Source organism: Glandiceps talaboti, chromosome 10 (genome assembly GCF_964340395.1).
Source record: "Glandiceps talaboti chromosome 10, keGlaTala1.1, whole genome shotgun sequence".
Classification (NCBI taxonomy): Eukaryota; Metazoa; Hemichordata; class Enteropneusta; family Spengelidae; genus Glandiceps; species Glandiceps talaboti.
Genome location: NC_135558.1, coordinates 2,148,611 through 2,164,068, shown reverse-complemented (window position 1 = coordinate 2,164,068; position 15,458 = coordinate 2,148,611). Strand labels below are relative to the sequence as shown.

The following is a 15,458-nucleotide window of genomic DNA, read 5'->3' as shown; positions in this document are numbered from 1 at the left end:
TAAAGAGTTGATGTGCCTAAAGTGTTGTCAATTCTATCAATATTTACAAACCATTCATATGAATATTTGTGAAACGATACTGTTTCGGTAAGGTTAAGTGACATTGGCTATATTTTAAAACTGTTCCAAAGTATTAATACACAGACAAAGAAATATACACAGGCAAAAAATTTGATGAAGTTCAGATTGATTTTTTATCATTTCTAGTCACTTTTCAAATATTCATGGTTTCTGATTAACAGTTTATTTATTCAGGGTAATAATATATATTTCATTTATTTATCACTTTCAAATGATCACATAGCCTCTAGTTGGCACATTTGATTAAAATTTACAGGGAGCATAATTTTGGCAATAATGTTTCCACAAAATCCCTTACATAAATAAATAATTACTTTCATAACCTCTAGTTGGTACCTACAAGGAAAAAATTACAGGGAGTTAATTAACACAAGATCAATTTTTGGCAGTAATTTTCCACAGAATTCTTAACATAAATCATTGAATGCTATTCAAGCTTCTTACTTGACACATATGACAAGTATATACTCTACATAAGGGATGTTTCACACATATGTAGAACATAAAAGTACAGAATTAAAATCTTTGGACTCTAGATAACTGACTAAAATTCCAATTGTAAATATAAGGAGTAGACAATGCACAGTATATACCAGGGAGTTAGCATAGGTATATTGAATTTTTGACAATAATTTTCCCTAAAACCCTTCACATAAATCATATACTTATACGCCTCTTAGTTGGCACATACAATGACGAAATATACCTGAATGTTTCACACATACCATAATAGTAATGGAATTAAAATCTTTGGATGCTTGGTAACTACGGTTTTTTAGCACCACTTGGACATTTAACCAAGGAGAAACATCAGAATTTACCATAGGACCGGACATACCCTGTGGCCGTGCATTACTTTGGCTCAAGGAGAACACAGTATTTCTACCGTGCACAAAACACAACAACATTATCAATTTAATATTGTAAAGTAGCTACACACAATGAAGTGAGTTAGACAACTAATGATGTAGCTAAGGTGTGTGGTTACTTTAAAGCGGTTGCTGGAAAGTCACGTAATGCTGCTATAAACGTAATGCCACACCGTCTGCGAAGTAACTGCGTACTTGCTACCTTGGTAAATTGAATGCAAAGTTTGAATGACTACAATTCAAATACTTGGGTTGAGTGGAAACGTTGTGTTACCCTGATGTGTTTTAGATTGCTGTAAACAATTGGTAGAGATAAGCCATGACACTAACAATGTAATATGCCTCCACATATATATCCATTTATCATTTTATTTTGTAACAATCAAATCCACTGTATGCGTAACTATACAACTTTGGTCTGTATTCATATGTTGACGGCAGGTTACAATTTGACTTGGTGATCTCAGTTCTGTATATATTAATAATTTTTTCATGACAAAATAACTACTGATATCAAAAACTATTTCAAGCTAAGACTTAATATCTGACACTGTAGGAATGATAATAAATTTGAAATTGAATAAGGCCTAACAAAAACAATTGTGTGGTTCCGGTTACTCTCAATTTTACACAGAATAGGTGGGGTGGGTAGATTTTTTATTTTATTTTATTGTATATTTTTTTTTCTGTGAGAGTATCTAGTTCAGGTTTTCCATTGTTTTCCAAATGGTCTCTGTGTTGTTCATTTCTTCCTATCAGATGTACAGCCATTACAAATTGGAAGAATAGTTTTATTTGTCTTTTTCAGTTGATAGCAGTTTCCACATCCACTATTTCTGGCCACACTTCACAATTTTCACGATTTTATTATTTTTTCTCGAATATTTATAAAATAGTTTAGGGTCGGCAGTGAAAATCTAGTTGGGGTCAGGTAATCGGTACCAAACAATTATTGTTTCTAGGCCTAAGCAAACAAACTCTTTTTATTGACTGCTTGGCAAAAAATATTCACTACTGGGTGCTCTCTTGTGACTAATGTACAAGGTAGACTCCATATTGAATCTGTATCTTATACATTATACATTATGTATCATTGCCATTAGCTGCATATGTCATCAATAATTTTGTATACTTGCAAATTTATCAAAATCATTAACGTTTTTTCAATTGCCATTTTAATGATTACTTTGCTCTGCAGTCCTCAAAATTTGCTATCATCAAATAAATACAAGGTTACATGTTTGTGTATAAATAATTATATAAATGAAATTTAAAAACTGGGAAAACAAAGGAATTACCTTGTCCTTGGTTACCTGTATGTAATTATTTACTAGCATTCATCCAAAGGACAATGGTTCTCAAAGTTTACTCTCTCCAAATAAAAAACAGACTTGTATTTTTGTAATTTGAAGAAAACATAAAAAATCAAACTACAGTTTATATTTAAGGAGTTAATATTACTTTGTCCTTGAGTTTGTTTAGTAGCCTTCAAGGAAATCCTTCATGTATGCAGTCTTCAAATGTTGCTTTTTCTTAATAAAAACAGGGTTGTGTTTTTGTTCACACATCTATAATTTACTAAAATTAAGAAACTATTGACTTCACATATCAGTTTATTTAATATAATTAAAATGTGTGCACTGAATTAGGAATGACACCCTTAAGGTTCAATTTAGCTTGAAATAGATGTATTGATTTGCTTCCTGGGTAATTAATTGGCTGCAGTCCTTCTACAAAGACTTAAGTAGTAGATCATTTTCTCCTGGAGTGGGAGGTAACCTTATAAATGACATCATCAAACACTTAATTATTTCTGTTTCTCTAAAGGATTCCTCTACCTTTCTGAAATCGGCCATTCTCTGTCAAAGCCATCAAAGCAAGTCTGGTGTGTATTGATATAATGTGTCTGATCTACAAACAGATCAATATTGGTGAAGAGACTAAAACACACAATTACAATACATTGCATTCCCTGTCTGGTACCCTCCGTATTTAATTATATTAAGATTGCAATCAAGACTTCATTCACTGTCAATGGTGTGTTTTGACTGAATTTAGATGTTACATTGGATAACTAATACCATTAGTGCACTTAAACTGCCAACATTTACATTACAAAAGTTGGATAGTATTTGTTTACTGGTGTTACAAAATAACAAACTGCTATTATCTGACTGTCTGATTCTATTCAGGTCATACCACAATTGATGCAAGTTTTGTTTTATTTATAAGCTGCAGGTACCAGCACAATAGTGACTCAACCAATGTCAAATAGGAAAGATCAAAGTTCTACTTCACTGCGGGTTTGAAAATATTAACATGCTTTGACGGTTGCTATGACAACCCAATAGTTGTCATATTGTCAATATTATACAAACATTTCACCTCTAAACAGGGTCACGGTAGACAGTGAGTGATTATTTAGACTCCTTGTGTTCTTATGAGGACGTTGAGTCATGGTTTTGACCCTCCCCCACAGCAATCTGAGCAAATTGATAATAGTATGCAAGATTGTTCTCTTTGATCTTTCTTCGTTTTATCATTTATAAAAATAAAGTCTAGCCTGTCTATTTGCTGAACCTCCTCAACACTCATTCACAATTTCCACAGTTTTGAGATCATTGCGGAATGTAGTAAAGAGAACAACCGTGGCGTGTAGACAGACTAACAAGACACTTCACTTTCTGTACAACCTATCGGTATTATCAAAGCTAGGGTTAACTTTATTTGAACTTATTTGATAAGTGTAAAAAGACAAGTATTTGAATTCAGTACAAATCTAGATTTTAACTTATTTACACAATATACATGTCAATCAACTGTCTTTTTTACCTACTATAAATTGGGATATACATGTCAATCAACTGTCTTTTTTACCTACTATAAATTGGGATATACTGATAAAAGAAATTCTTTATTTACTAATTTTCCAAAAAAAGAAATTTTACTTTCAGCAATATTTTAGTGAAATGCAATAAATGAAATGAAACTTAGTAGTTACCTATTCGCTGGTTGTCACATCATTCCAGAATTATACATAAAAATGTGCAAGACATTTTCTAGCATATTTAACGAACTTGCTTCCTCACCCCATCCCACCTCCATAAAAAAGTGCTCTAAATCATTTTCTTCAGTCTGTCCCACCACACGCACGCACGCACACACGCACACACACACACACGCACGCACGCACGCACGTGCACGCACACACACACATACACACACACACAACGGGGCAATTATTCCAAATAGCTTTCTTCAGCCAGACTGAAAATCTTATAACATATTAAGGAGCCTTAATTTATCAGTCATTTCCAACTTGAAGTTTCGTGTTTAATAGACCCCCTATGTCACTTGTAATTCAGCTGGAATATATTGAGTAATAAAATTTACCTTAAATAAATCATCTTCTAGTACTACTTTCTGAACAAAATGTACATAAAAATAACTCATTACAGTAACTCAAGACATAGTCAATTGTCTATTAAATTATTACAGCATTGTCATCATTCAACTCGACTTAAATTCTTCTGAACAACAGAAATAATGATTAAATAATAAAATAGAAAATGAAATGATTAAATTGAACTGATTACACGGATCTATCGATCAGTTCTGACACAGATTTTTATAAGGCCTCACAGTGAACTACAACTGTCAAATTAATTTTACAACCAAATTACATCAGCACCTGCAGGCAGCAATATTCCACTAAAAAATGTAATTTCAAAGTGAACAATTATAATTCTATTCAGTTTGACTGCCAGGCATAGAAGCAATATTTAACATCTTTTACACCTTTCACCCTATGTCCAAGGAATATTATGTTCACCTTAATGTCTACAAGGTATAAGATGGTCACAAATTCAGCGTTAAATTTACATACTTCATAATTTGTCAACTGAGCTGTTTCTGATATACTGTTTATTCAATATTTTCTCTCTAAGACTACCATTCAGTAACTTCACAACAAATATCTTGCCCGAAAATATTTGCTTAAATGTCATGCTCATATTATCTGTTTAATTTACTAGCTTTTCAATTTTTTTTTCCTTTGGCCAACATGAAAAATCTCTAATGCTCATGCAGTGTTTTCAATTCAAACTGAAAACATATACAACGGTTGTCAAACATGTGATCGTGGTCAAGCTTTCGGCCGTGACCATATGCGATGACATTGAGAACAATAGTGTTACTAAGTGTTTGACACTTTCAGCTTGACCACCCTCAAGTGGTTACTATGGACGAATTGGCTCATGCTGGATCTCGTAAGATCTGCTACGAGATGAAAAACAGCTTATTCAAATAGAAATCATCACTGAGATATTTGTTGAATTTTACAAGCTTTACAAGCTTTTTCCCATTGCCAGATAAGCAAATTTCTGGTATTTACACTATTTCCTTCATTTAAAAAGCCACCAGAGAGCAAATCAAATCTAAAACATATCTCATTTGAAAATATTTGCTCAAAAATAAAGCTGAAATTTATTACTAAATTAACAAATTTCACATTTTCTTTTTCTTTATTGCCAGATGTGAAGAACATCTGCTGATCGTAGTCTGTTTTAAGGTAGATATCAAATTTGACAGTAAAACAATCCTTAAAGCTGAAAATGAAGAAACTGAAAAAAATTCCATCCCTTACCTGGAAATAAAGGTATAAGCCTGTGGTAGAAAGAGTAATGAAGACTTGATTGTTTTTTTTGGATGAGGCAGCCAAAGCAGGTAAAATCTAAAATCATTTACAAATGTTTTAATTCCGTTGTTCCCAACTTGTAGTTTATTTGTGTACAAACAAATATTCCCCTTTCCCCTCCCTCCCTCCCTCCTTCCCTCCCCCTTGATAGAAAGAGGCTTAACCAGCTATGTACCTAAAGAATATCCCCCTTTCCCTTCCCTTCCCTCCCTCCCCCTTGGTAAAAAGAGGCTGAACCAACTTTGTACTTAAAAGATTTGTATTTTTACCAAAATTGTCATTTTCTGTTACTTTAATGTTCAAAATAAAGAATACACGTTGCTATGGTGTTTATTCACTTCATAACTTATGAAAATTGTATTTAATTCATTAATTTTAGAAGCAAAAAGTGAAGGCATACAAGTAGAGAAATTAAAAATGTTTGCATGACGTGTAACAAACCTCAGAAAACTGATATCAATACAAAAGAGTAATCTGTAATACATGATTATAAGGTCAAAGGTCAAAGTTGACTAAATGTTGACCCCAAGAGAAAAGAGAGTTTAAAAGTACCACACATAACATGTTCACCTTTTAATAAATGATGAAGTACTGGCCATTTAGATTGTCAAATGACTGTAGGGGATTATCTATGCAGTACATAAGGGAATCCTCTCAACGTGAGTTGACTGCAAGTCAAATCACAACAGAATTGTAATTGCACCATGCAGATTATTATCGAACATGACACAGGGCATTGACTTATTTATTACCAAGGAAATGGAGGATTTTCAGTCTGCAGTCACATCAATATACAGGCAACATTTAAAATCTATTTTCTTTCTCATCTTTCAACAATTTTGTACAATTTTATTGTTGGAGCCTGTTAATGGGACTTGTCCTGTGAGTCACCCTTGGAAATAAATAAATAAATAAATAAATAAATAAATAAATAAATAAATAAACAGTATTTTATTTCACCAAAGGAGAAAAAAAAAGATATTATGTCTGTGTTCGGTAAACCATAGTATTGACTTTTTTTTCCAAAGACATACTTGAAAACTGTACCTGAAATTTCATGTTCTTAATAGTGGATCAATCTGTTGACAAAGACTGAAGTGAGCAGTTGAAAATTTCAGGTACAATTTTTCAAGTTTGTGTTTGTGTTTGTGTTTGTGTTTGTGTTTGTGTTTGTGTTTGGAACACAAGTTAATAATTCAATTTCTGTGTTTGGCACAAAACTTAAATTTGATACTATTTGACAGTTTACAGTATTTAACACTTTACTCCTAGCTGACTCGCAAAATTTAAGATCACAATTTATAATTTGCTTCCATCCATACTGATGGAAATAATGTGAAATCAGTTGATGTATTAACAACCACAGATGGATGTCTTGTCTTGTCAAGTCATCCATTCAGCTGTAAGTAACAGTGTACAGAAAGTGAACACTAATTACTCCTGTGCTGTCAAAAATAACATTCTAAACTCCTTTGCACAAAGGATGCCGTACAAAACAACTTACTGTAATGAAAGTATAATTCAGTTTTGTGGGCAAGTATAGAGCTAGGATGTAGCTCAGTCTCAGTTACATTAAGGCAATGTATTACCAGTCGGTGAGTTTTACCCAAAGTTCCCCTCTAGCTCTGTTTCTTCTATTCACATATTAGGATGTAACTAATCTGTGTAGTCCCTGCTGTTTGCAATGAAACTATATACTGTCATTTTATGTCTTTTTTTGAAGTAGACAAGCAAACAATTTCAATTCCTTTAACAGATGTAAACATGATATGATGTCACTTTAACCTAATAAATAATTAGATATGAGTCCCCAATATCTTCGTTCAACCAAGGAAAATACAAGTGACCTAAGGAGCCATGTCACTACGAGTCACTAGACAAGTAGTGACAAATTGAACCCTTAGGTCACAAGTATTTTCCAACTGAATAAAGAAAAATATTGAGGAATAATATAATTATACCTCCTCAAGCATAATTTGTGGAAAATCAGAAAAATAACGGCAATTTGGATCGTTTTTGTCTCGCATTTCGAATACCCCAGACCAAGTGACAAGACACAGGTTAAATTGTTGTGACATAGAACAATCATGTTTTCTGTTCAAAGATAATAACTTGGTTTGTGTATGGTATAATATCTTTATATTCCTATAGCACACTTTGTCTTACAATTGAACTAAGATGCAGTCTACAAAATTAGAGATTTTAATTCTTCTACTCTATGTTTCACATCAGAATAATGTATGGATATCATTGTTGTCTTGGTAACTTAATTTAGTCTGTTTATGAATCAATTTTTTTTCATATTATACCATTAAAAATGAAGACAGTCTGCAAGAAAGAAAAATTCTCTAAAAGTAAGTTAATAAATACACTTTTATCTTATTTTCATGCCTATTCATTATAATCCCTACATCAAATGATGTTCTAGCCAATAAAAATAGTGCCAATGGCTTTGTAGCACAACTGTATAGTTTTTAAAAATATTTATTCACATGGTGATCCATGCTAGGTATAGGTGTTCATTTGCTGAATGATTATCCAGTTGCCTATCCAGCCCTGTTGTTATCTTTGCAATATAAATGATCATTTAGCTGTTGTTATGGGTGTGGTCATGTTGCTAGACATATTTGCATACATTTTTTGAATGTTTATTCATTTGTCTATGAATCCCTGATGTTATCTTTGCGGTATACATCATCATATGGCTGTTTCTATGGGCATGGTCTTGTTGCTAAGTATATCTGCATACAATTTTTGAATGCTTATTCATTTGTCTATTAATCCCTGTTATCTTTGCAATATACGTGATCATTTGGTTGTTGTTATGGGCATGGTCTTGTTGCTAGGCACATTTACATACCTTTTTTGAATGTTTATTCACTTGTCTATTAATCACTTGTTATCTTTGCAATATATTTGATGATTTGGCTGTTGCTATGGGCATGGTCTTGTTGCTAGGCATATTTGCATACACTTTCTGAATGTTTGTTCACTTGTCTAAGAATCCCTTTTGTTATCTTTGTGAAATACACCATCGTTCCGGCATTTGGTTGTTGCTAAGGGCGTGATCATGGTTGCTAGGGCCAGTTGTGGCAAAATATTTTGAACAAAATCTGCAGAATAACACAGCTAGAAACATCTCACCATATTTCAGTTTCATTGACCAAGTACTTTTTGAGATACAAGTTTTTGATCAAAATTCACATTTTCACTCCAAATTTGCATATCACTAATGAAATCGTATACTTAATATTTCTTCATCTATACAACCCCAAATGCATCTCTATTAAATTTCAGCCAAATCTGCTCAGTAGTTTGGAATTAAAGATTTTCGACTAAAAAGTGCACAAATTTAGTCCTAATTTGCATAATACTGATGGAATCATCATATCATGACCAAATCTTATTCTAAATACATCTAAGAATGTTCCCACCAAATTTCAGACCAATCTGAACATTGGTTTTTGAGTTCAGCTTTTTGACCAAAAATGACATTTTTTGACCCAAATCACATACCTGTGATGCAATCATTCTGCTTTGAACAACAAGACACCAAAAGTAGTATCCCCGCCAAATACTATGGTGATTGGTATGGTGGTTTTGAGTTTAACTCGTCCACACACACACATACATACACAGACAGACAGACTGACAGACAGACAGACGGACGGACAGACACCACACCATGCCTATAGCACTACTGAACCTTATCAGTTCAGTTGTGCTAACAAAAACTTAAAGATTATCTGAAAAGTAATAAGATTACATAAGCCTGCCTTGCACAATATATGATCATATCATATTCCTCAGATTTATGTTCACTCATCTCACAGCTCATCTCCAACATCTACTGAATATAATATATGGCCCCAGGTGTACTTTTTGTGTTCTGACTGCTGAACAAAGAACATCAGAATATACAATATCATTGTCACATTGGTGTCACAACAATTTATCACAGGAACTGTATATTTCCCTAGCCATGAAGAAAATAATCAAAGTATGATGAAATATCATTTGGAATAATCATGTAGTTGAGATATGACTCCCATGTGTAAGTTTTATGTTCTGACTGTCATTAGACAGTCTAATAAAGAAGATCAGAGTATGACAAGATATAAATTGTTGTCTTTGTAGTCTCAACAATTCATCACAAGAAATCTTTATATCCCCAGCTATGAATATAAATAATAAAAGTATATGATGAAGTGCCCTTTGGAATAATGAGTCAAATTGTGTAATATTTGTCAGGACACAAACAGAATAACCCTGATCAATGCATCTTGTCTGCTAATGATTTCTTTCAGAGCTGTATATGTCAATCAACACATTGATTCTGGATATGGGTTTCAGTGAAGTCATGACATTACTAGCATTAACTGTTTAGTTCCAAAGCTCCAACCCTTATCACTGACATTACTAGCATTAATCATTTACCTCCAACCCTTATAAGGAGTCCTACTATTAAAGCTGAACTAGCTATAAATAGAATGTTTTTTAATACTATGTTGTTTAATAGATATAATGATGTACTCATAATATTGTACACTCTGAACAGTACTGAATCAGTAATGGGGTAAATGTTATTTATGTAGCTGTGCGTGTATATAACATTGTACATGTACCATCAAGTGCAGCAGGAAACACTGCAAGCAAAAGTACAAATATCCTTCAGTTTTAATCTATACACTGACACTCACATGGCATTCAGTTCTGTTATTATTACATGTTAATTTCCATTTTAATTTCCACACTTATCTAGATAATGAAATTATTCATACATGTAATAAATTAAACAAACATTTGGGAGGGGGGGGGTCTTTTATCTTGTTTTATTCTACTATCTTCCTAGCAGTAGTACCAATAATACGACACAGTGATTTCCAGACAAGTGTTTTAGTATCTATTAAAATTGGATTATGTGTATGGCAACTGACAAAAACATTAATTTTCGATCCGTTTTCAGCTTCTTTCAAACACTTCTCCAGGTAATGATTATTTCCACGTCTTAAAATTTGACATTTTACGAAATGTGATTTCATCCAGTGATTTCATCCAGTCTTTTTTAACAGTGAGTCATAATTTTACACGTCAAGAAAACGATGCCAGACATACATGTCACTTGTCGCGTCAACTTACCTCGCTTCCCTTTCCTAGATTTATCTAAATCCGTTCTCGTGGGAGTTTAATGTCACGATGAATTAATAAAACCTAAAGAATTCGACATAAATTAAACCTACGCTCTGCATTATAATGTATATATACGCCTCACCTGTGTGATACTTGGCTAACAGCTGAAAACGCAGTTCCCACAGTGCATTACCTCAAAGTTCATATATGTAGGGCAAGGGTCACAAGTTTAAAGGTCAACGCCCCATTTATTACGTCACAAACAAAATAATTTCATTAATGTAAACAATTACGAGATTGGTGACGAGACAGTTGAACTTTAGCAAAATCGTCTGACCTCATAAAATGTATAATTACAAACTGTGTTATCATCTATCTGCAAAACTTCCCTCTGTACATGTTGTTCGAATACCATACTTCTAAACATGTTCGATTTTGCCTCAATCACTAAGTCCTCCCAAGTTATTTGCTTTCCTTCTTTTCGTATCATCACTTTTGATTGTCTGCAAAGTTGTTGTTGTTGTTGTTGTTGTTGTCGTCGTCGTCGTCGTCGTCGTCGTCGTCGTCGTTGTTGTTGTTGTTGTTGTTGTTGTTGTTGTTGTTGCTGTTGCTGCTGCTGCTGCTGCTGCTGTTGTTTCAGTATTTATATTGGCATCAAATTTAATATTCCACTGTCATGAAATGGACAAGTCAGCTAAATATCGTAGAATGTACGTTTCTATGTATATCTACACGCATGATACCTTTGCGAAGCAAATCGCCACATTCTTTCGTATTCGAGTTTTCGTCGTTAGCATAGCATCTACATCTAAATATGTTTTATTTTTTGCTCACAAGGACACATTTTCCAGTATTTTTCGACATTCAGACCCTGACTGAATTATTGTTCAGCATGTTCAAAAATAAATTTGCTCCTGTATCTTGCTGATGAAATAAGTCGAATCAGAGTGTGTTACGGGAGACATCTAAAGGCGGTTTTAGAAATAAGCTCAGATATCAAATGAAAATTTCTACTCACAGTCAAAATATTTTTAGAAGTTTTATATAAACGCGGAATTAAGCTTACCAAGCTGATCAACGTGTTCTTTCAAGTTTTTTACATCACCCAAATAAAATAAATGGAAATCGTGTTCCAGACGAGTTCGATTTTAAACGGTCTCATCCTCCTAAGAATTCGCTGTCTATAGCCCACCTGTAGACTACCAAAGAGTTCAAGTATCGGGTGTATTATTACTTGTAATGATGTGAAGCACATCTGCGTGTTACCGCAATTATAGTAATATCAGTAAGAAAAGTAACCATAGTGAATATAGGTCGTCTTTTCAGACGAGCGTAATAATACAATGATGACCGAATGATTGCAAAGTGACCTCCTTTGATTTACCCGCTAACTCCCATAACGCCAGTTGAATATCACTACAGCGTCGATCCTATGTAATCCAATACTTTTTCATACCCTAAAGACCCCGATATAACGAAATTTTCGTTGCTTTGAGAGCATTTCAGACAACGTTAATTATCGTCGGAATAAGAAGAAGTCACTTTTGACATCTTTGCCTTCCAGCTACCTCAACTAAGTTTGTACAAGTCAAAGCCCAAGGCTCCAGGAGTTTGGTTTCAAATGTTTCAGTGTGTGAGTATAGTGCAGGAGAGTAAATATTGAAGTCTCGACTAAAGTTCTACGATTATTGGTCGTTGACTTGTAGTGGATCGCAGAGAATCGATAAGGACATTGATATGTTTACTTTTGAAGTGAATACTTGTGACAATCGATGTTGTGTGACAAAGAAATGTGAAAGCTGTGATAAAATTGTCTTTTTCAACACAAAGAAAAGAATGTATCCCAGGGAGTTGCGTGAGCACTTTACAACATATAAGTGTGAAAACGGATTGATTCAATTTCTGTTATAACTATTGATTTTAGGGCATTTCCTTTAGTTTGTTCATTTCCCTTACCCCACTACATCTTTTAATCAGAAGGCTTCAAAAACTTAGCAATTTCAAATCCTTGTTATTAGTTTTTGAGTTTTTGCTATTCTAAAAAAAAATACTAGTAACATGACGAAAGACTAGATGTTTACATTGTTTTGTACAAGGTCTATTGAACCATATCGATTTTTCAGGTACTGGTTGACATGCGCTATCTGGGGTGATGCGTTTTGTCGTTTTGTTCCCCATAATAATTCATCCATGACAATGGCTATATCGGCAGGAATGTTTGCATCCCGCAAAGTTAACGAAGAAGACAAAACATTAGTTTTGGTCTAAATATTGTACTACCTATCGTACAAGGTGCAACAAAGGTCATTTATAATTTTCTCAAACGATCAGGAGCACGTTTACTTTAATGTACACACCAGAGCGAAAAATTAGGATCGTCAGATCATCCGATGTATATGAAAAATAGTGTCATTTCTAACATGGGTCATGACGAGATCTGTTAATTTTCGCATCGGTCTTATAGTAAGTTCGCTTCTCAGCCCACGCTATACTGTCGCCTTTTCATTCTCAATGTTACGAATGTTTTGAAATTAATTATCTTTTTCTGTAATACTAGAACATTTTTATCATTAAAGAAATATCTGTACTGTAGAGATAATTACGAAAGCGTGGATTTCATTAAAACCAACCAGGAAAGTCTGATAACAAAATTACAAATACACGTTATTATTTGGAAATAAACAAAATAAGGTATTCGTTACGTTTAAAAACTTTACGTGGATAAGAGGCGCAGTTTTTAAATGACATTTGTTCAATACTCAAGAATTTATGTATGGGTTCCTTAGGACAACTTATCCTTGGTAACCAAGGCAACGAAGTGCATCCCTAAAGAATGTAAATGAGATATCATTTTCGGTCCATGAAAAGTTACATGGGCATATCGAGTAGAAGAACTTTTAGGTTAAATTTAGTAAAAGATTTGTCTATGGAAGGACGGTGGATTTGTTTGGAACAAATACAACCACAAACTGAATAGTTCAGCTTAGCTTATATCACAACCGGTATTTATTTAATATGATAATTTGACTTCGATCTATACTAAATCTTGTGTAAATTTGCAGAAAAGATCAAATAATGACAATAGATTGGCAAAATTCCATCTTTCTATGAGGGGGTCACCTACACAAACCTAAGCTTGCCTCTAATTTGTAACTCCACACTAAGATTTAAAAAGAAGTCGAGACAAATTCTTACCTGTCTTTGCCCGCCCATGGTGATAGATCCATCAATCAATGTATCCATCCTTTTTCGGAATATGGATGCCAAGTCACTCCTAAGAATTGTTCCAACTTACGTCTGCATGATAGCTAAATTTGAAACCTCGCCAGGTTTACATCGATTGTTGGTGTTGTGGTTTTGGCATCATGCCAAGAATATATACAACGCAGAATGGTCATCAGAGTGTTTTGACATATATTCCATTTATAGGTGACCTTCGCTTGACCTCTACAGGTCGTTAAGAAGTACAGCCGTCGAAATGAACAACATCAGCCAGGCAGTCCTCAACAGGATTCATAAACACTGTGCTACCCTCTCGAATAGGGACTTAACGGAGTCAAAATATTGTGTGTATATATTGTTTTATGTTACGTTAAGTTTTGTTTATCAAATAAATCCAAAACAGAAACCAATCCATCGAAATTCGATGTGCTTTATACGTCCTCGAAGAAAACACGAACAGAATAGGAAATGATAAAGAGATGTCTGAACTTTTAGAACGTGAATTAGAAGAGTTCCATGACTAGATAATTCGATCTAAACTGTTATATCCGTCCACATTTGTTATATAGAGACAAATCGAATACACGGAAACGGAACTAACAATCCACTTGGCATTTTAGTACTTTTCTCCTTCATTTAATTCAAGAACCTGACGACAGTGTACAGAGTTCCCACTCAACACGTCATGCCATAACCACCTGTTGATTCAGACATACTTGTATCGAACTCGTGTGTTCCACTGAAATATCCTATTCATCGTTTATTTACATTCAAATGGGTGATAGCAATCCCCACATTAAAAGTAGTAGAGATTATATTTTATTTGTGACTGTCGTCTCGACGCCGAGGACTTCTAGGACTCCTAGGACTTAACATTTCTGGTGACTTTCCTGATTCTTCCATTGCTATGGCAACGCTGCTTTCTAATCGTTCGATTTCTGCATCTAGATCAATATTTGACAAGAGCTCGGGGTTAGAAACCCATCCAAGGGCATCTGGATCTGAAGTTGGCATTATAACACACATGAATTGTTTTCCCGTTGTCGCATCCACTGGATAGATACTCATAGGTGCAAAGCTTTCTTCATCCTCGACCCAGGCACATAATTTATTGTAGACGTGAGGATAGCGATGTCGTAAGCTAACACCGCGTTGTCGAAGGTTTCGTTGTATATTGATGAAGCAAACTTGACGAGCTTTTTTGTCAAGACCGCCTGCGCCTTCGGAACCAGGTGGTGCTGTTAGAATTAATGTGTCGGGTTCTTCGGGGATTTTCTGAGTAATTTCTCTTTTGGGGCTCATTCCCTGACTCAGTCTCACTTTCGAGCATTTCTTTATTGTTGTTCCCGAGTGTCGTGGAAGTGGTTTCACAGGTGGTTCATCACTTACAACTATGGCAACATTAAGTACGAATTTAGCTTCTGGATTGTAAGTTCTACACATTTGTATTAAAAGTTTCA

The 15,458-nt window shown here is 34.2% G+C and overlaps 1 long non-coding RNA gene across 1 annotated transcript in view; it reads right to left on the bottom strand.

The window, feature by feature from the left end:
* The window catches only part of LOC144441502 (uncharacterized), a 34,425-nt gene extending 19,980 nt beyond the window's left edge, over positions 1-14,445 (bottom strand). The window contains exon 1 of the long non-coding RNA XR_013481246.1: positions 13,972-14,445. This is a non-coding gene — a long non-coding RNA (uncharacterized LOC144441502). The remainder of the gene's footprint in view (positions 1-13,971) is intronic.
* Between the last annotated feature and the right edge of the window lie 1,013 nt (positions 14,446-15,458).